At 47.8% G+C, this 22,235-nt stretch overlaps 1 protein-coding gene across 1 annotated transcript in view; it reads right to left on the bottom strand.

Annotated features, from left to right (window-relative positions):
• The window catches only part of FLRT2 (fibronectin leucine rich transmembrane protein 2), a 125,889-nt gene extending 105,888 nt beyond the window's left edge, over nt 1–20,001 (bottom strand). The window contains exon 1 of the mRNA XM_073638082.1: nt 19,190–20,001. The gene's annotated coding sequence lies outside the window, so the exon portion shown is untranslated. The remainder of the gene's footprint in view (nt 1–19,189) is intronic.
• Nucleotides 20,002–22,235: the final 2,234 nt, after the last annotated feature.

Here is a 22,235-nt window from a genome sequence, read left to right as displayed (position 1 = left end):
GTATATTTTGCTGTATTTTCCGTACACTTGGGTGTCTGCTATTCTGATGCTTTTTTGTTTGCTCTCAGTGTGCAGGATCTGATCTGCTGCAACCTTGCATTCAGCAGAATAGTGACTGCTGCTCTGGAGGTGACAGGAGGATAAGACACGATGTACAATGGTGCGAAAAAGTGTTTGCCCCCTTCCTGATTTCTTATTCTTTTGTCTGTTTGTCACTTCAATATTTCATATCACAAAACTAATTTAAATATTAGACTAAGATAACACAAGTAACCACAAAATGCAGTTTATAAATGAAGGTCTTTATTATTAAGGGAAAAAGAAATCCAAACCTACAGGGCCCTGTGTGAAAAAGTGATTTCCCCCCCCCCTTCCTCCTTCTCCCTCCTTAAAACATAAATTACCTGTAGTTTATCACATCTTTGGGAAGCTGAGTTCAGTTTCCCTAGCCACACAAAGGCCTGATTACTGCCACACCTGTTCTCACTCAAGAAATCACTTATATAGGACCTGCCTGACAAGGTGGAGTAAACCAAAGGATCCTCAAAAGCTAGACATCATGCTGCGATCCAAACAAATTCAGAAACAAATGAGAAAAGGTTATAAAGCCATTTCTAAAGTCTTGACCTTAATTCGATTGAGTTGCTGTAGCATGATCTTAAAAAGGCGGTCCATGCTCGGAAACACTCCAATGTGGCTGAATTATAACAGTTCTGGAAAGATGAGCGGCCAAAATTCCTCCAGAGCGTTGTAAAGACTCATTGCCAGTTATCGCAGACGTTTGATTGCAGTTGTTGCTGCTAAAGGCCCAACCAGTTATTAGGTTTAGGGGGCAATCACTTTCTCACACAGGGCCCTGTAGGTTTGGATTTCTTTTTCCCTTAATAATAAAGATCTTTATTTAAAAACTGCATTTTTGTGGTTACTTGTGTTATCTTTGTGTAATATTTACATTTGTTTTGTGATCTGAAACATTTAAGTGATGAACATGTGAAAAAATAAGAAATCAGGAAGGGGGCAAACACTTTTTTCACACCACTGTAACAGCAGAATAGTGAGTTCAGCTCTGGAGGTGACTGGAGAATAAGACATGATGTAACAGCAATGTAACAGGTAATAATATCCTGCAGTCTGATGGTGGTGGGCTCCAGGGGCCCTCACAGGAGCGGGGGCCGAGGAACATTGGAATGACAGTTGATATCTGGTAAATATAATCTCATGAGAAGAGATAAGCGGCGCCCGGGCGGGTGCTATGCAAACTCTCACAAAAGTCCGGGGCCATCGCTGTCCAATGAAACGTTCTGCACCATGAAATCCGACAGCAGAACTAAGTCCCGGCGCGGCCGCAGCACAGAGGTCATTTACCTGCCGCGACGTTACCGGACATCAGGGAGAAAGTAACCGAATACCGGGGGGCCGATCCGAGCAAACACCGCAAAACAGCGAGAATCAAAGATGGCGGCTGCTGGAGATCCTACAGGAAAAACGTGGACGACGGCGAGAAGAATCCGACCACAGCTGAGATCTGCAGAGAAGACGTAATATCCGAGCGTTAGACGGACGGAGACATGCATCCCCCCGCACGGGCTGCACCACTGTATACTGTCAGTGCAAGCATCTGCAGCACGAGAGCAAGGTTACACAATGGGGCCGAATCTGCGTGTAAAAGGAACGGCAGTGCGCACAAATATCCCTGTAAACCGCGTGAGACGCGGCCATTCAAGTCTATGGGTGACAAAAGAATCGGAGCCGCAGTGTAGATCCGATATACACGGATACACCGCAATTCTGGAACATCGGAAACTCTAACTGGTTAATAGCTGCTGTAAAAACGGATCGTACACGGGCGACAAGCGAGGAACAATCCTCCCGATATTCTGGATGAAGCTCTGAACGATTTTACATACACTCCTGTGAACCTACCCTTATGTGTGATACCACCTGCTGAGCCGTGTATCTAATCCTATCCTGTGTGATACTGTCTGCTGAGCTGTGTATCTAATCCTATCCTGTGTGATACTGTCTGCTGAGCCGTGTATCTAATCCTATCCTGTGTGATACTGTCTGCTGAGCTGTGTATCTAATCCTATCCTGTGTGATACTGTCTGCTGAGCCGTGTATCTAATCCTATCCTGTGTGATACTGTCTGCTGAGCCGTGTATCTAATCCTATCCTGTGTGATACTGTCTGCTGAGCCGTGTATCTAATCCTCTCCTGTGTGATACTGACTGCTGAGCCGTGTATCTAATCCTCTCCTGTGTGATACTGTCTGCTGAGCCGTGTATCTAATCCTATCCTGTGTGATACTGTCTGCTGAGCTGTGTATCTAATCCTATCCTGTGTGATACCACCTGCTGAGCCGTGTATCTAATCCTCTCCTGTGTGATACTGTCTGCTGAGCTGTGTATCTAATCCCTATCCTGTGTGATACTGTCTGCTGAGCTGTGTATCTAATCCTATCCTGTGTGATACTGTCTGCTGAGCTGTGTATCTAATCCTATCCTGTGTGATACTGTCTGCTGAGCCGTGTATCTAATCCTATCCTGTGTGATACTGTCTGCTGAGCTGTGTATCTAATCCTATCCTGTGTGATACCACCTGCTGAGCCGTGTATCTAATCCTATCCTGTGTGATACCACCTGCTGAGCCGTGTATCTAATCCTCTCCTGTGTGATACTGTCTGCTGAGCCGTGTATCTAATCCTATCCTGTGTGATACTGTGTGCTGAGCCGTGTATCTAATCCTATCCTGTGTGATACTGTCTGCTGAGCCATGTATCTAATCCTATCCTGTGTGATACTGTCTGCTGAGCCGTGTATCTAATCCTATCCTGTGTGATACTGTCTGCTGAACCTTGTATCTAATCCTATCCTGTGTGATACTGTCTGCTGAACCTTGTATCTAATCCTATCCTGTGTGATACCATCTGCTGAGCCGTGTATCTAATCCTCTCCTGTGTGATCCTGTTTGCTGAGCCGTGTATCTAATCCTATCCTGTGTGATACCATCTGCTGAGCCGTGTATCTAATCCTATCCTGTGTGATACTGTGTGCTGAGCCGTGTATCTAATCCTCTCCTGTGTGATACTGTCTGCTGAGCCGTGTATCTAATCCTCTCCTGTGTGATACTGTCTGCTGAGCCGTGTATCTAATCCTATCCTGTGTGATACTGTCTGCTGAGCCGTGTATCTAATCCTATCCTGTGTGATACTGTCTGCTGAGCCGTGTATCTAATCCTATCCTGTGTGATACTGTCTGCTGAGCCGTGTATCTAATTCTATCCCGTGTGATACCGTCTGCTGAGCCGTGTATCTAAGCCTATCCTGTGTGATACTGTCTGCTGAGCTGTGCATCTAATCCTATCCCGTGTGATACTGACTGCTGAGCGTGTATCTAATCCTCTCCTGTGTGATACCGTCTGCTGAGCCGTGTATCTAATCCTCTCCTGTGTGATACTGTCTGCTGAGCCGTGCATCTAATCCTCTCCTGTGTGATACTGTCTGCTGAGCCGTGTATCTAATCCTATCCTGTGTGATACTGTCTGCTGAGCCGTGTATCTAATCCTATCCTGTGTGATACTGTCTGCTGAGCCGTGTATCTAATCCTATCCTGTGTGATACTGTCTGCTGAGCGTGTATCTAATCCTCTCCTGTGTGATACCGTCTGCTGAGCCGTGTATCTAATCCTCTCCTGTGTGATACTGTCTGCTGAGCCGTGTATCTAATCCTATCCTGTGTGATACCGTCTGCTGAGCCGTGTATCTAATCCTCTCCTGTGTGATACTGTCTGCTGAGCCGTGTATCTAATCCTCTCCTGTGTGATACTGTCTGCTGAGCCGTATATCTAATCCTATCCTGTGTGATACTGTCTGCTGAGCTGTGTATCTAATCCTCTCCTGTGTGATACTGTCTGCTGAGCTGTGTATCTAATTCTCTCCTGTGTGATACTGTCTGCTGAGCCGTGTATCTAATCCTCTCCTGTGTGATACTGTCTGCTGAGCTGTGTATCTAATCCTATCCTGTGTGATACTGTCTGCTGAGCTGTGTATCTAATCCTATCCTGTGTGATACTGTCTGCTGAGCCGTGTATCTAATCCTCTCCTGTGTGATACTGTCTGCTGAGCCGTGTATCTAATCCTATCCTGTGTGATACTGTCTGCTGAGCCGTGCATCTAATCCTCTCCTGTGTGATACTGTCTTCTGAGCTGTGTATCTAATCCTATCCTGTGTGATACTGTCTGCTGAGCCGTATATCTAATCCTATCCTGTGTGATACTGTCTGCTGAGCTGTGTATCTAATCCTCTCCTGTGTGATACTGTCTGCTGAGCTGTGTATCTAATTCTCTCCTGTGTGATACTGTCTGCTGAGCTGTGTATCTAATTCTCTCCTGTGTGATACTGTCTGCTGAGCCGTGTATCTAATCCTCTCCTGTGTGATACTGTCTGCTGAGCTGTGTATCTAATCCTATCCTGTGTGATACTGTCTGCTGAGCTGTGTATCTAATCCTATCCTGTGTGATACTGTCTGCTGAGCCGTGTATCTAATCCTCTCCTGTGTGATACTGTCTGCTGAGCCGTGTATCTAATCCTATCCTGTGTGATACTGTCTGCTGAGCCGTGCATCTAATCCTCTCCTGTGTGATACTGTCTTCTGAGCTGTGTATCTAATCCTATCCTGTGTGATACTGTCTGCTGAGCCGTATATCTAATCCTATCCTGTGTGATACTGTCTGCTGAGCTGTGTATCTAATCCTCTCCTGTGTGATACTGTCTGCTGAGCTGTGTATCTAATTCTCTCCTGTGTGATACTGTCTGCTGAGCCGTGTATCTAATCCTATCCTGTGTGATACTGTCTGCTGAGCCGTGTATCTAATCCTCTCCTGTGTGATACTGTCTGCTGAGCTGTGTATCTAATTCTCTCCTGTGTGATACTGTCTGCTGAGCCGTGTATCTAATCCTATCCTGTGTGATACCGTCTGCTGAGCTGTGTATCTAATCCTATCCTGTGTGATACCGTCTGCTGAGCTGTGTATCTAATCCTATCCTGTGTGATACTGTCTGCTGAGCCGTGTATCTAATCCTATCCTGTGTGATACTGTCTGCTGAGCCGTGTATCTAATCCTATCCTGTGTGATACTGTCTGCTGAGCCGTGTATCTAATCCTATCCTGTGTGATACTGTCTGCTGAGCTGTGTATCTAATCCTATCCTGTGTGATACTGTCTGCTGAGCCGTGTATCTAATCCTCTCCTGTGTGATACTGTCTGCTGAGCCGTGTATCTAATCCTATCCTGTGTGATACTGTCTGCTGAGCTGTGTATCTAATCCTATCCTGTGTGATACTGTCTGCTGAGCCGTGTATCTAATTCTATCCTGTGTGATACCGTCTGCTGAGCTGTGTATCTAATCCTATCCTGTGTGATACCGTCTGCTGAGCTGTGTATCTAATCCTATCCTGTGTGATACTGTCTGCTGAGCCGTGTATCTAATCCTCTCCTGTGTGATACCGTCTGCTGAGCTGTGTATCTAATCCTATCCTGTGTGATACTGACTGCTGAGCCGTGTATCTAATCCTATCCTGTGTGATACTGTCTGCTGAGCCGTGTATCTAAGCCTATCCTGTGTGATACCGTCTGCTGAGCCGTGTATCTAATCCTATCCTGTGTGATACTGTCTGCTGAGCTGTGTATCTAATCCTATCCTGTGTGATACTGTCTGCTGAGCCGTGTATCTAATCCTCTCCTGTGTGATACTGACTGCTGAGCCGTGTATCTAATCCTATCCTGTGTGATACTGTCTGCTGAGCCGTGTATCTAATCCTATCCTGTGTGATACTGTCTGCTGAGCTGTGTATCTAATCCTATCCTGTGTGATACTGTCTGCTGAGCCGTGTATCTAATCCTATTCTGTGTGATACTGTCTGCTGAGCTGTGTATCTAATCCTATCCTGTGTGATATTGTCTGCTGAGCCGTGTATCTAATCCTATCCTGTGTGATACTGTCTGCTGAGCCATGTATCTAATCCTATCCTGTGTGATACTGACTGCTGAGCCGTGTATCTAATCCTATCCTGTGTGATACTGACTGCTGAGCCGTGTATCTAATCCTATCCTGTGTGATACTGACTGCTGAGCCGTGTATCTAATCCTATCCTGTGTGATACTGTCTGCTGAGCCGTGTATCTAATCCTATCCTGTGTGATACTGACTGCTGAGCCGTGTATCTAATCCTATCCTGTGTGATACTGTCTGCTGAGCCGTGTATCTAATCCTATCCTGTGTGATACTGACTGCTGAGCCGTGTATCTAATCCTATCCTGTGTGATACTGACTGCTGAGCCGTGTATCTAATCCTATCCTGTGTGATACTGTCTGCTGAGCCGTGTATCTAATCCTATCCTGTGTGATACTGACTGCTGAGCCGTGTATCTAATCCTATCCTGTGTGATACTGACTGCTGAGCCGTGTATCTAATCCTATCCTGTGTGATACTGTCTGCTGAGCCGTGTATCTAATCCTATCCTGTGTGATACTGACTGCTGAGCCGTGTATCTAATCCTATCCTGTGTGATATTGTCTGCTGAGCCGTGTATCTAATCCTATCCTGTGTGATACTGTCTGCTGAGCCATGTATCTAATCCTATCCTGTGTGATACTGACTGCTGAGCCGTGTATCTAATCCTATCCTGTGTGATACTGACTGCTGAGCCGTGTATCTAATCCTATCCTGTGTGATACTGACTGCTGAGCCGTGTATCTAATCCTATCCTGTGTGATACTGTCTGCTGAGCCGTGTATCTAATCCTCTCCTGTGTGATACTGACTGCTGAGCCGTGTATCTAATCCTATCCTGTGTGATACTGTCTGCTGAGCCGTGTATCTAATCCTATCCTGTGTGATACTGTCTGCTGAGCCGTGTATCTAAGCCTATCCTGTGTGATACTGACTGCTGAGCCGTGTATCTAAGCCCACCCTGTGTGATACGCCCTTGCTGATGGGGGTCTGGCGTCTGCACGTTCCTGGGCTTATCGTGCTATCGGAATGCTTTTAGTTGGGCATTAGTGTGGGGGCCGGGGACGCTCCTGTGGACCCCGCGCGGGTCAGATAGGCGGCTGCGACTGACGAGTCTGTAGAGAAAGACGCTTTGTGTTCTGCAGTCACCGACACGTTCCGCCGCCGCCTCGGATATTAGAACTGTGCGGAATTTGCATTTACATTTCCAAATGGATGTTCTTGGTGTCGTTGGAGATCCGGCGTCACCTCAGCGGTCACCGGAGCCCGGGATTTACTGCCATCTGCCCAGACTGCAGCCAGGGAAGCCAATGCACCAAGACGACAACTGTCAGCTCCTGGGACAAGGCTCCATCATTACCATTATCGGGGTTGTAGATTTATAAAACCATTTATTTATGGTTTCAGAATATAAAAAGTAAAAGCATCGCTGCAAAAAAATCTGGGTTTAAAATCTCCTACAGTTCCGTGTTCACAGCTCTCGTGCAGAGCGATGTGGCGGTAATGGTTACAGACTAAACAAAGCCTCCTCTTCTACTGTCTCTCATTTACCTATGAAATGACTGAGAATGTATGCAATATCTAGCAGCTCCAATGTAACAACAGTGCCAGGAGTGGTGCGGCATGTGCCCGCCGGATCAATGGCAGTGCACGAGCCCTGGCATCGGGGCGGTGAGGTCACAAGAGGCATCACATCAGCAAAGCATAAGGTTCTCACCTCCTGCAGACGCCCATATGATACCAGCCTTATGATGGACCCCATTACCCTGACCCCCTGCCTCGTAGTGACCCCCAAACTCACCACTACAATTCAGGGCTTCATAGGGTTAATAATATCTTCAGGAGGGGGGGGGGTCGGACCGGCAGAGAAGATGATTATTTTTAGTGTAGGAGGAATAAAGGTAAGTAACCCAAAACATGGTGAGAAGGGAGGGTGTGGGGGAGGGGAGCTGGGGGGCATCGGGGGAGGGGAGCTGGGGGGCATCGGGGGGGGGGGGCCATAGGGGTCACCGGACAGTGGATGACCCTGGCAGGACGGTATATGCCGAGCACACAACATGTAATAACCAAACAACCCCCCTCCCCCACAGTAATATTCATGCCAAATGTCTGACTGCTGAGACCCCCACCAATTAGAAGGACTGGGGTCTCAAACTGCCCTGTGTGAATGGGCTGGTAGTTAACATATGTCACTGACTCCGGGTCGCACATCTCATTTACACATCTACGTATTTGTAACTCAATTCTGCTGTTCTTGGGGTCTGGGGGTCCTGCAGTGGTTACACATCTACCCCTACCTGTGGATGTGGGGCACTTCCAAGCATTAAAGGGGTATTTCATGTATCAGCCAATCACAAGGTTCCAGAATAAAGTAAATATTGTTTTCTGGTAGAATCTTCCTGTAATGAAACATTGTATCCAGTGTGACCAGTATCAGCCAGTCCCAGTGACTGCAACAGGAATGAGCAGCTGTCCCCATCACAGCGATACATACAGGGGTCCCAGATGTCATGAAACGGATACCCGCTGCTCTTACCACGGAGACCGACAGCATCGAAACTCAAGCGCAGCTCAGCCGTCCACATACTACGTCCAGAGAGCAGCGAGAGCTCGTGGGCTTTTATCCAAATAGGTGACATTTTTGCATAACTCAACGCTAACCCTGCATGCAATAACAAGATTTGTTTCTGCAGTCACCACTAGAGGGAGCTCCTTGTATACAGAGATACATGATAAGATTCTGTCTGCAGCCACCACTAGGGGGAGCTCCCTGTATACAGAGATACATGATAAGATCCTCTCTGCAGCCACCATTAGGGGGAGTTCCCTGTATACAGAGATACATGATAAGATCCTCTCTGCAGCCACCATTAGGGGGAGCTTCCTGTATACAGAGATACATGATAAGATTCTGTCTGCAGTCACCACTAGGGGGAGCTCCCTGTATACAGAGATACATAAGATTCTGTCTGCAGCCACCACTAGGGGGAGCTCCCTGTATATCGAGATACATGATAAGATACTGTCTGCAGCCACCACTAGGGGAAGCTCCCTGTATACAGAGATACATGATTAGATCCTGTCTGCAGCCACCACTAGAGGGAGCTCCCTGTATACAGAGATGCATGATAAGATTCTGTCTGCAGCCACCACTAGGGGGAGCTCCCTGTATATAGAGATACATGATAAGATTCAGTCTGCAGTCACCACTAGGGGGAGCTCCCTGTATACAGAGATACATGATAAGATTCTGTCTGCAGCCACCACTAGGGGGAGCTCCCTGAACGCCTCGGTCCCTTTCTTGACGGTTGTAGTCAGTAGTACTTTTTTATGTAGCTGTGAGTGTTTGTAGGGAGGGCAGAGATTGTGTTAGAGGGGGCAAATAGATTGTTTGGGGAAGGCAGACAGAATGTATGGGGAAATGAGGAGATTGCATTAGTGGGGGCTTAGAGATGATATTATGGGGGGAGCAGAGAGAAGGTGGTGTTGGCGGTGTGCGGCTGCTCTCACTTCCTCTCTGCTCCTTTCTGTGCGTTTCATCGTCTCTCGCCTCCGGCGGTTCTGCGGGGAGTCTCTTTGTTTGGTCGGCATTAACGGTTTGTTCTTCTTACTGCGGCGGCTGAGGATAAATTATTGGTAAATAATTCAGGAGCCTGAAGGAGCGCGCTAAACCCACAATATTATCCCTGTCTTTCCATGTCACCCAGAGATGACATCGGAAATCTGCAGCTCATTACACACGACGTGGCCAGATACCCCAGTACAAGTATCACCCGCCACCGCTGCTGGGAGGCGACAATGGCCCCGCTAACCCGCTGGGCTCCTGGTATAATGAGTGTATATATATATATCTATATCATGCTGCCCTAGACCTGCCTTAATAATAAAAAAGTAACTGGACATTCGAAAGAATCTGCTTATTGGGATCTGATAATCACTGATACAGCAATAATTCTGGGTTGTGAGATTCTAGATGATCAGACAGTGTCTGCTACATTGTATCTATTCTGGTGAAAGGATCAATGTGACCAAGAGGGGGAGCCAGTGAGCGGAGGCCGCTGTGCAGATGCCACTTCAGGCTGATAATGAGATTATTAGTCAGTAATGACACGGGGCCGGTGACTCAGGACCACATTCACAATAATCACTAAAAATAGCCGAATCTGGGGTAAAGTCCAGTGTCAGCCTCCCGCAGCCGCCCAGAGCCGTCACATAGTCACTTATTACATCATAAGGGATCATCCCGGCTTTACCAGTAAGAGGATAAATCCTAATGCAACATCACGTTTGGCCCGTCCTACACTCTATTGTCTAATATCTATTCTGCTCTTTCCATCTCCGTATCTATCTATCATCTATCATCTACAGTTGAAACCAGAAGTTTCCATCCACTATATAATAAGACACATCTGCAGGTTTTTCTCAATATCCGACATGAAATCAGAATAAACCTTTCCCGCTTTAGGACAATTAGGATTATACCATAATTTTTAATATTTGCCAAATGCCGGAATAATGAGAGAGAGAGAATGTTTTAAGGCATTTTTATTACTTACTGCAAAGTCAGAAGTTTACATACACAAAGATTACTATGCCTTTAGACAATTCTGGACTGCCCATATGATGATGTCATGTGTTTGGAAGCTTCTGATAGTTTTTTTGGCAACATCTGAGTTAATTAGAGACATACCTGTGGATGTATTTTAATGCACACCAGAAACACATGGCTTCTTTGTGCCGCATCATGGGAAAGTCTAAAGAAATCAGCCAAGGTATCAGGAAGAGAATTGTGGACTTGCACAAGTTTAGCTCATCCTTGGGTACAACTTCAAGATACCTGAAGGTGCCTCATTCATCTGTACAAACAATTATACGTGAGTACACACAAGATGGGAATGTCCAGCCATCATACCGCTCAGGAAGGAGACGGGTTCTGTGTCCCAGAGATGAACGTGCTTTGGTCCGACATGTGCATATCAACCCAAGGACAAAAGCAAAAGACCTTGTGAAGATGATGGCGGAAGCTGGTAAGATTGTGTCAATATCCACAGTGAAACGAGTACTGTATCAACATGGGCTGAAAGGCCACTCTGCCAGGAAGAAGCCATTACTCCAAAAGAAACAAAAAAGCCAGATTAATGTTTGCAAATGCACACAGGAACAAAGACCTTAATTTTTGGAGACATGTCCTGTGGTCTGATGAATCTAAAATTGAACTTTTTGGGCATAATGACCATCGTTACATTTGGAGGAAAAAGGGAGAAGCTTGGACGCCTAAGAACACCATCCCAACTGTGAAACAAGGGGGAGGCAGCATCACGTTGTGGGGTTGTTTTGCTGCAGGAGGGACTGGTGCACTTCACAAAATACATGGCATCATGAGAAAAGAAGATCATGTGGCAATACTGAAGCAACATCTCAAGACATCAGCCAGGAGGTTAAAGCTTGGGCGGAAATGGGTCTTCCAAATGGACAATGACACGAAGCAAAGCTGATAAGGCCGGAGCGAGCAAGACGACCTACACACCTGGATCAGTTACACCAGTTTTGTCAGGAGGAATCGGCCCAAATTCCACCAACTATTGTGAGAAGCTGTGGAAGGAGATCCCAGACGTTTCACCCAAGTCATTCAGGTTAAGGGCAATGGGACCAAATACTAATGGAAAGGATGGAAACTTCTGACTTTGCAGTAAGTAATAAAAATGCCTTAAACCATTCTCTCTCTCTCATTATTCTGGCATTTGGCAAATATTAAACATTATGGTATAATCCTAATTGTCCTAAAACGGGAAAGGTTTATTCTGATTTCATGTCGGATATTGAGAAAAACCTGCAGATGTGTCTTATTATATAGTGGATGGAAACTTCTGGTTTCAGCAGTAGTTATGTCTATTATATCTATCATCTATTTATCCATCCATCTATTAATCTCCAGAACTATCTTTCTGTCTCCATATTTAGCCATTCATGAAATCCGACCTGATACAATTGTCATCTCTGCTCCGTGTGATGATCAATATGACGATTCATCCACAAAACTTTCTCTTTGTTTCTACTTTGATTTAGATTTAACAATTTCTAGGACAAAATGAACGAATGCAGAAACACAAGGTGCCGCTGAGGGAAAACATTTATTATGATATAATCGTCATTCATTTAGAGTTATTTTCTGTTCCTAGATTGTGAGCTCTTGTGGTCGGGGGTCCTCACTCGTCCTGTAATTATTATGTGTCCCCCTGTAATGTCTGTTTTGTCTGTACAAGTCTCTGCTGAATTGTAAAGTGCTGCGGAATATGTCGGCGCTAGAGGAATACAATTATTATTTTGTAACATTTCTACATTTATTTTCTTTCTCTTTTTCCAATAATTAGAACATTTTGGTCACGTGAGACCTTGATCACTTAGTAGAGAAGTAGAGCAGCTACACGGAGGTCTCGCTCCCTGGAGGACCCTGCGAGTCCATACTATAATCAGATCTGTGTAATGCTGCGTCTCTCCTGTGGAGGCGCTGCAGGGGAGCTCCCCGAGGTCACAGCTGATGGGCAGAGGTTGGAGTCCTCCAGGGAGGCGTCTCACTGGGTCGTTGTATTGGGCCATGTTTTATATCCAGGGTTATTAATAATTGACGGTGTCTGTGTGAGGACGGCGCGGCCGACTGTTTATATAATGGATATAATGTAGACGGACGATTGATCATAGAGACCTCACATTCATTCACGAGGCCTCATAGATTATTTATGGGCGGCTCGGCCTGGAGTCCGGGCTCTGAATCTCGGGTGGATATAATATCTAATGTTACGTTTATGGGAGGTAATGAGGCCGCGTACGATTGTATCAAAGCAGCGTCACGTCAGAGGAAAAACCCACCGAGCAGCGGAGTTATGACTTTAATAAAGAGGACGAGTCTCCGGCACAGCGAGCGGAGGGGCGACTATGGGATAAAGTGATATTATTCATGACAATGGAGCCCGCAGTGCACCGAGAGGCACGACATCACCGAGGAAAGAGGCACCAGGTGACATCACCGAGGAATGAGGCACCAGGTGACATCACCGAGGACAGAGGCACCAGGTGACATCACCGAGGACAGAGGCAGCAGGTGACATCACCGAGGAAAGAGGCAGCAGGTGACATCACCGAGGAAAGAGGCACCAGGTGACATCACCGAGGACAGAGGCACCAGGTGACATCACCGAGGACAGAGGCAGCAGGTGACATCACCGAGGAAAGAGGCAGCAGGTGACATCACCGAGGAAAGAGGCACCAGGTGACATCACCGAGGACAGAGGCACCAGGTGACATCACCGAGGACAGAGGCACCAGGTGACATCACCGAGGACAGAGGCACCAGGTAACATCACCGAGGACAGAGGCACCAGGTGACATCACCGAGGACAGAGGCACCAGGTGACATCACCGAGGACAGAGGCAGCAGGTGACATCACCGAGGAAAGAGTCACCAGGTGACATCACCGAGGAAAGAGTCACCAGGTGACATCACCGAGGAATGAGGCACCAGGTGACATCACCGAGGACAGAGGCACCAGGTGACATCACCGAGGACAGAGGCACCAGGTGACATCACCGAGGACAGAGGCACCAGGTGACATCACCGAGGACAGAGTCACCAGGTGACATCACCGAGGAAAGAATCACCAGGTGACATCACCGAGGAAAGAGTCACCAGGTGACATCACCGAGGAATGAGTCACCAGGTGACATCACCGAGGAAAGAGGCACCAGGTGACATCACCGAGGAAAGAGGCACCAGGTGACATCACCGAGGAAAGAGGCACCAGGTGACATCACAGAGGAAAGAGGCACCAGGTGACATCACCGAGGAATGAGGCACCAGGTGACATCACCGAGGACAGAGGCACCAGGTGACATCACCGAGGAAAGAGTCACCAGGTGACATCACCGAGGAAAGAGTCACCAGGTGACATCACCGAGGAATGAGTCACCAGGTGACATCACCGAGGAAAGAGGCACCAGGTGACATCACCGAGGAAAGAGGCACCAGGTGACATCACAGAGGAAAGAGGCACCAGGTGACATCACCGAGGAATGAGGCACCAGGTGACATCACCGAGGACAGAGGCACCAGGTGACATCACCGAGGAAAGAGTCACCAGGGGACATCACCGAGGAAAGAGTCACCAGGTGACACCACCGAGGAAAGAGGCACCAGGTGACACCACCGAGGAAAGAGGTACCAGGTGACAACACTGAGGAAAGAGGCACCAGGTGACATCACCGAGGAAAGAGTCACCAGGTGACACCACCGAGGAAAGAGGCACCAGGTGACACCACCGAGGAAAGAGGCACCAGGTGACATCACCGAGGAAAGAGGTACCAGGTGACAACACTGAGGCATGAGGTACTGCCTAATGACCGGCTCATGCAGCTTTATATCATAATCCTTATTTATTATAATGATGGTGAACCGTACAGTATATAGCAGCACGTTCTGCCTATTGTCTCCCCCATTTCCTTATGGATTGTAGCAGCCGGACCCTCGCTCCTCCTGTAACTGGTGAATTATGTGTTACTTTGTATTGTATTTATAGTCTGTACATGTCCCTCTTAATTGTACAGCGATGCCAAATATGTTGGCGCTATAAAAATAAAATTATTATTAGGTGACATCACTGAAGAAAGAGGCAATAAAACTCAATGGTATAACGTATAATAACAATAACTATATAATGTAAGATGATATTACTAATAAGAATTTGGTGACTCGTGCATGTAAATAAATAAATTAGGCGAAGACTACATTTTACAATGGCTGATAGAAAACTTTTGGAAACTGCAAAAATTTAGAAAAATAAGTGAACCCCCACCCTCTTGGCCAGAAAAAAAAAACCTCACATTTTACAAATTCCAGTAAAAAAAAAAAATGTATGCGGTGAGAAGTGTAAAAGCAACAGAGTAATCATCCATCGTACATCCGAGGAGCCAACGCCTGTGCATGAGACTCCACATTCATATAATGGGCAGAAATATTATATCATAGTACAATATATTATGGTTTTGTAATATATAATGTCATGTCATACATTATATCACAAAATTATTGCATCATTCTAATATATTAATATATTTATAATTATTTATAATTAATCTAATATACACGACATGATATAAATAACAATATTTTATATTTTTCTATTACATAAATAATAATATTTTTATACTATCTCTTCCTATATGACATGACATTATATATTATATTATGCTACATTATGATACATTTTCTATCACTGCATTTCACGACAGCAGAGGACCCCAAGAAGAAAATATATCTGTACTCTCTAATCCCTCAATACAGTTTCTCGGTCCTCTATATCTACCATAAGAAGCCGCCTGAGTGAAAACCGTGGCCCCTTTCCGTCAGAGCCCTTGGGCAGCTGCGCAGGTGGCACTTCTCTTTCGCGGCTTTTGCCTCCATTCTCCCCCCGGTTGCCCCTTTATTCTGCCCTCTGTGCCTATGACTTGTATGTACAGATCAGGCCTCATGTTCCCTCAGTTATATTGTTCACATCTGCAGATACATTTTAGAAATTTTTTCAGCAGAGAATCCAGGGTAAAGTCTTCGGCCGATTTCATTGCAGAAACGCTGAGGATTTGTCGCACGTTTCACTTTTTGCATTAATGGGAATTTTTCCAAACCTCATTTACAATTCTGCTGGAAAATCTGAATGGAAAATCCACGACTTCTACAACCCTTGGTGCACAGATCCCGGCAGTCATTACAGAGGGAAACAATCAGTGCATGGGCCCAAATCTGTATGTAGGAAACTAATACAATGTTATTTTTACCCTACAATTATAGAATTGAAATTTCAATTGTTTTTTTTTTTTTATAAATATTCACTTTCATTTATTTTATTTTTATAAAAAAAAAAAAAACAACTTGTAAATGGGACTTTTATTTTGCCACAATTCAGTTAATTCACTTTGTATCAATTCTGTCATTGACTTTTAGCAGAAGGTTCCCTGGAGTAGAAGGAGCATCATCCCCTTTTCCAGCTCCATATGAAGAGTTACAATGTGACTGCAGATTCGGTATGTGACTATGTATCTCCATGTCATGTTACATAGTAATAACTGGAAGAAACCCCATACTTCTCCAGCGGTGATGCGGATAATGAGAGGGATGATAAGAATAATGGGGAGGATGATAAAACAGAATAGATTTTTTATTATTAATATTCTTGTTGTATTTTCTCTTATTGTTGCACATGACATAATAATTGCTTCTCTCTGTCTCCAGCCAGAAAACATTCCCATTACCCTCCACATTTTCCTGCAGCTAAACAATAATGCAAGTTCTAAATTCTTACAATTTGGAGAATAAATTTGCCGTTTTCTCCCTTCCTGCCACCACAGAACCGACATATTATATTAAAGCGGCATGTAAAGTTACAGCCGGTGCCTGCCATTATATTCTCCATTTATAATGTGCAATTTGTCCAGGTTTATAGAGGAAATAAATCCTGCTTCCCCTGAGCTGGGAGAGAGGAGCTGGCTGTGCAGAAAGCCTGGCTTCATGGCTCCACACTAACAATGGCTGCACAGTTCTCACAGATAGAGGTCAGTAACCAACTGAATGCGAATCAACTCAGCACAAACTGCTCAGTCAGTGGGGGTCCAGCATGGAAAGGGTGCAGGGTCTGGGGGTCACCCAGTGGTGCCATGTAGGGTGCCATCGGGCGGCGGAGGAGCAGCGGCCATATGACCAGAGCCATCCATCACTGCACAGGGTGATGGTCACTTCTAGATGAAGTCCTCCTGGCAGGACCCAGGTCACCAGCCCCCCAATCTCCAGGGAGGGTGGTGTCAGTATCTAAGCTGCACTTGATAGAAGATGATCCTTCCAGACATCAGCAGCTCCTCGCAGACTCCTCATCCTGTCTATGGGGATCAGAGCTGGACTTCATGGTTACAGTTCATCACTGTATTGTACAGTTATTCATGGACTACAACCCCTATTATCCACCACAGGAGCAGATGAGGAATGAGAAGTCAGGGCTTTCCTCAGCCATTTACAGCACTACTCAGATTTTAGCTGATCCCCTCCTCATGTGCTGCCGCCTCCAGCAGGATTGATCATGTATCCCCCAATCTCCAGGAATGCGATGTGCTGCAGGCTCAGCTGAGATGTGCTGCATCTGCCGGCCTCCTCTGGGCGACCTGTTAAGCCCTCCTGCCCCCTCACCTGTGTGCTCAGCCCCAGGAATCCAGGCTTACAGCAGATAATATGGATTAGGCGTTTGCCTGGATGGAGGCTGCTCCTGCCCTGAGCCTCATAACCCGTAATAGCCTCATCTAGTCAATTTGTACCACTTAGCCATAATGGAAGAATTGCCTTCAACCCCATCAGTTAATGAGCCTGCTGTCACCGAGTATAAAGACCCATATGCTGCTCCATTCTGGAGAGGCTCCGTGCCCAAATCCTGCCACAGCCCGGACAGGAGGCAGCGCCGGCACCACAGGGTCCTGCCCGGGACCACCACAGAGTCCTGCCCGGGACCACCACAGAGTCCTGCCCGGGACCACCACAGGCTCCTGCCCGGCATCACCACAGAGTCCTGCCCGGGACCACCACAGGCTCCTGCCCGGCATCATAGGGTCCTGCCCGGCACCACCACAGGGTCCTGCCCGGGACCACCACAGAGTCCTGCCCGGGACCACCACAGGCTCCTGCCCGGCACCACCACAGGCTCCTGCCCGGCACCACCACAGGGTCCTGCCCGGCACCACCACAGAGTCCTGCCCGGGACCACCACAGGCTCCTGCCCGGCACCACCACAGGGTCCTGTCCGGCACCACCACAGGGTCCTGCCCGGCATCACATTGGTGGCAGCATCCCTGCAATAACGTGGGCAGGTGAGGACTTAGTCACTGCACTATATGAGCAGGAGTTCACCCTGTTATATGGGATCTGGTCACATCCCATAAACCTGACATGTCAGCTCTGAGTGACACACACAGGAGGAGCAGGGAACAGAGGGTTAATGGGGGAGCAGCCACACTAAGGACCTGTGATGACAGGATCCAGGGTGGGCGCTGGGGTCCCCCAGTAAGCTCTTCTTACAGTCCATGGTGTAGAGTCTGGTGCCCTCTTTTTGGGGGGCGATAGGGGGTAGAGCCCCCAGAGGTTCATTGAGGTGACAGTGACCCCCCGACCAATAACTGAACCCTTCCTGCGATAATAATCGATTTCCTACCGAGACTGGGGATTAATACTTAACTCATCGCCTGAGATCTGATCCTCCTTATCCGTTTCCTCAATAACCGATCCCCACAGATCCTCTCCACAGACCTGTTCCCATGTAGCGTCTTTCCCTCAGATCTTGTGCATGTTGTTCCTACATGGTATAATCCATGGATCATATGAGATCGATCGCAGATGAATATTCACCCCCCGATCTACTCTGGTTACAGTAGATGCCCCCGCACTGATCGCCCACAGACCCCCGATCACAGGTCTATACACAAAACCCACGAGACTCACACTCTCCACGAACTGTTCTGTATCCACGGAACTGATCGCCGACAATTCATCTCCTACATCCAACAGAAAGACCCAGACCCCCATGGGAAGACCCCCATATATCTACATAGCTCTAAATCCCACTAACACCTGGGAGATATACCGGTCTGTGTCACTGATCGCCTATAGCTGCTGTCAGCCCGGGATCGCAGCTGCCTATAGACGAGGGCGACCGACTGACAGCTACAGTGACAGCTATCGATAGTAGCCCCTATAGAATGGCGCTCAAATAGACAGTGGCGCCTATAGACAGTGACACCTATAGAAAGTGGCTGCTATACACAATGGTTCTCTACACGGTGGCACCTATAGAATGTAGCTCATATAGAAAGTAACATCTATAGAATGTAGCTCATATAGAAAGTGACCCCTATAGACAGTGACAGTTACCCCTATACACAGTGACACCTATAGAAAGTGGCTGCTATATACAATGGTTCTATACACGGTGGTACCTATAGAAAGTAGCTCATATAGAAAGTGACCCCTATAGACAGTGACAGTTATTGACAGCGGCCCCTCTGCACAGTGGCTCCTATAGAAAGTGTCTGCTATACACAATGGTCCTACACACGGTGGTCCCTATAGACAGTGGGCACAGCTGCCCCGCGCCTCTTACCTGGGGGGGTCTCGCTCTCCTCTCCGACTTCTCATCATGAAGTCTTTGGATCTTTATTTTCTGCATCCAAAATATTCTAGAATCCAATGAAACTTTGGGTTTTGTCTCCTGCAGCCGCTCAGGGGCTCAATCCAATATCGCGGGGTTCAGCGCCGGGCCAGCGGCTGGGGGTCAGTGCCCAGTGCCCCGCGGACTCCTGCAGCCTCCCCCGGGGGGTCTCCAGCGCGATCCGAGCCCCCTCAAGAGAGTGAAGCATCTTCCACCTTGCGCCTGGTGCCCGAGTAGCACATCCCGGGGTCCTGACTCCTCGGAGGGGTCACTGCTCCCCAATATCACAGTAATCCCAAGGCAAGTGTCGGTGCTCCCCGGGTCCTGTGCGCCCTGATGCGGGGTCCTGTGCGCCTGGATGAGTGGTGTGCGCCCCGGCCGCCGCCGTGCAGAGCTCCGCACAGGGGATGTGAGCGCAGCAGCCGCCTGTCCTCACTGCTCAGTGTGAGCGCAGCTCAGCTCTGCCTCCAGCTCCTGATCCTGCCTCCAGCTCCTGATCCTGCCTCCTGCTCCTGATCCTGCCTCCAGCTCCTGATCCTGCCTCCTGCTCCTGATCCTGCCTCCAGCTCCTGATCCTGCCTCCTGCTCGCAGCACTGCAGACATTAAAAGATCCTGGGAGGAGCCATGCAAATGAGCTCAGGCAATGTTTTATTGGGGTCCTGCCTGGCCCCTCATGCAGGCAGCAGTGTGATCAGTGATGCACTGAGCAGTGGCTGCACATGGCAGGCAGCTCTGTCCCGAGTCAGGCTCTGTTCCCCGCACTCCACCAGCTCCTTCTCTCTCCTCCTCCAGTCACCACCCATATATTTAGGCAGCAGAGACTCAGAAAGCAGCAGACTGAGCCACAAGTCCAACTGCAACCACTGCTGATTAACCCATCCCCTGCCAGACCTGCATGCAGCACCCGAACCTGCACCAGTGGGGTATGAAAAGCTTAACCCCTTCCCATCTGCATGAAGATTATTGCTGAACCTTAAAGATAACAATCCAACCTGCATAAATGGGGTTAACCAGATGCCAGGAGGAAAGGGAGCTGCATCCATGGATAAACTGCCTGAGATGTGGACTTTACATTGGGGACCCCGTGGCCCCTGGCTGGTGACTGGAGGGGACTCTGCCCAGTGCTGGATTGTGGGTGATTTCTGCTCCGGGGTCACTGCTTTTCAGATTCTCTTCTCTACATCAGTCTGTGCAGCCACAGAAAGCAAAAATGGTTTTGTCAGTCCAGGTCCGAGCAGCTGCCACCCCTCGGTCCATGGCCATGGCAGTCACTTAACCCTTCCCCTGCTGTCTCTGGCATCAAATCCACATTATTCTCTGAATAAATGAGATGCCAAATATTAGAGGGGCCCAAATCCAATAAAGGCGCAGACATTTCATACAGCCATTATAATAGAGTGAAAGCAACAGAGGGCACTATATATCAGCAGAGCAGGGAAGGTATGTCAGGGGGTGGGCTGCAGGATCCCCCCATACTGTACAGGACTGCTCGGGACAGGGAGGCTTTTAATGAGCTTGTAATGAGGGTACACTAATTGGGTCATTACAGGGGTTTTTTTGGAAAGGATTCAGCATCAGGTCCCTCATTAATGTCCGAGCCTCCTGTTACTTTGTAGCACAGATCTGTCGGGGCCGCAGAATGATACAAAGTTGTTTATTTAGAAAAGTCTTTGTTTTATATAAAAACTCAAAACAGAAAAAGATTCTCTGATACAACAATGTCCTGCTCACAGCCCCCCACATCTCTCCAGCCCGGGAACCCCAGATCTCCCCAGCCCAGGGACCCCCAAATCTCCCCAGCTCCAGGACCCAACATCTCCCCAGCCCCGGGACCTCACAATAGGGACTATTCTAATACAAACTCGTTCTGCTCAAAGCCCCCCCCCCCCCCATCTCCCCAGCCCCAGGACCCCAGGACCCCACTGCAGACCATCAATCAGCCCTGACTGCCTCCTCCTCTGGGCCCGGTGCAGGCAGCAGGTGATGGCCAGTGTGTGAATGGGCCTCACATCACCTCTCACTGGCAGAGGATTGATGTCCTGGACAGGCAGAGAATGTGTCTTTAAAAGCCCTTTCTCCAGATTACAGGAAAGTGAATGATCTTATCAGCTGTAATGAATCACTCAGGGGTGACAGCTCTGCAGCCTGAGCCCAGAGCACACAAGCCCCTGACAGGGGGAGGACAGTTATATATCTGCGGATCATGGCCAAGAATGTCTGTGTCCTAATAGATTGTAAACCTAGAAGTCGCTCATTTACTCTCTATTAAGCCTGAGCTCTGCACAGCTCCCTGCACTGCTCCCTGCACAGCTCCCTGCACAGCTCCCTGCACTGCTCCCTGCACAGCTCCCTGCACAGCTCCCTGCACTGCTCTCTGCACAGCTCCCTGCACTGCTCCCTGCACTGCTCCCTGCACAGCTCCCTGCACTGTGCTCCCTGCACAGCTCCCTGCACTGCTCCCTGCACAGCTCCCTGCACTGCTCCCTGCACTGTGCTCCCTGCACAGCTCCCTGCACTGCTCCCTACACTGCTCCCTGCACAGCTCCATGCACTGTGCTCCCTTCACTGCTCCCTGCAAAGCTCCCTGCACAGCTCCCTGCAAAGCTCCCTGCACAGCTCCCTGCACTGCTCCCTGCATGTAAAGCACCAGCTCCAGGACCCTGCACCCTGCTGCACATGCAGGGGTCCTGAGACCCTTCAATCCCGATCATATAAATCAGACAATCTAATGCAAAATGTAAAGAAAGTAATTATATTGTCGGATCAAATGACCAATTATGGCTCAGATCAGGGCACAGTATATTTATTCATTGAGGATGATATTCAGTATATTAAACTGGTGAAGAAGAACAAATGTGATCAGACACAAGGTTCATTAATAAATCTGGAAGTCAGCAAATATTATCATTATTTATAACATCATATATGCAATGTTCAAGTTTCTAGTTATGGCATGGGTGCATTGTATTATTATCATTATTGTTAATATTATTATCA

The sequence above is a fragment of the Phyllobates terribilis genome, unplaced genomic scaffold (assembly GCF_046119375.1).
Source record: "Phyllobates terribilis strain yellow unplaced genomic scaffold, ASM4611937v1 Scaffold_7__3_contigs__length_470593459, whole genome shotgun sequence".
Taxonomy (NCBI): Eukaryota; Metazoa; Chordata; class Amphibia; order Anura; family Dendrobatidae; genus Phyllobates; species Phyllobates terribilis.
The sequence above is the reverse complement of the archived record's forward strand: the minus strand, read 5'-3'. Positions and strand labels throughout refer to the sequence as shown.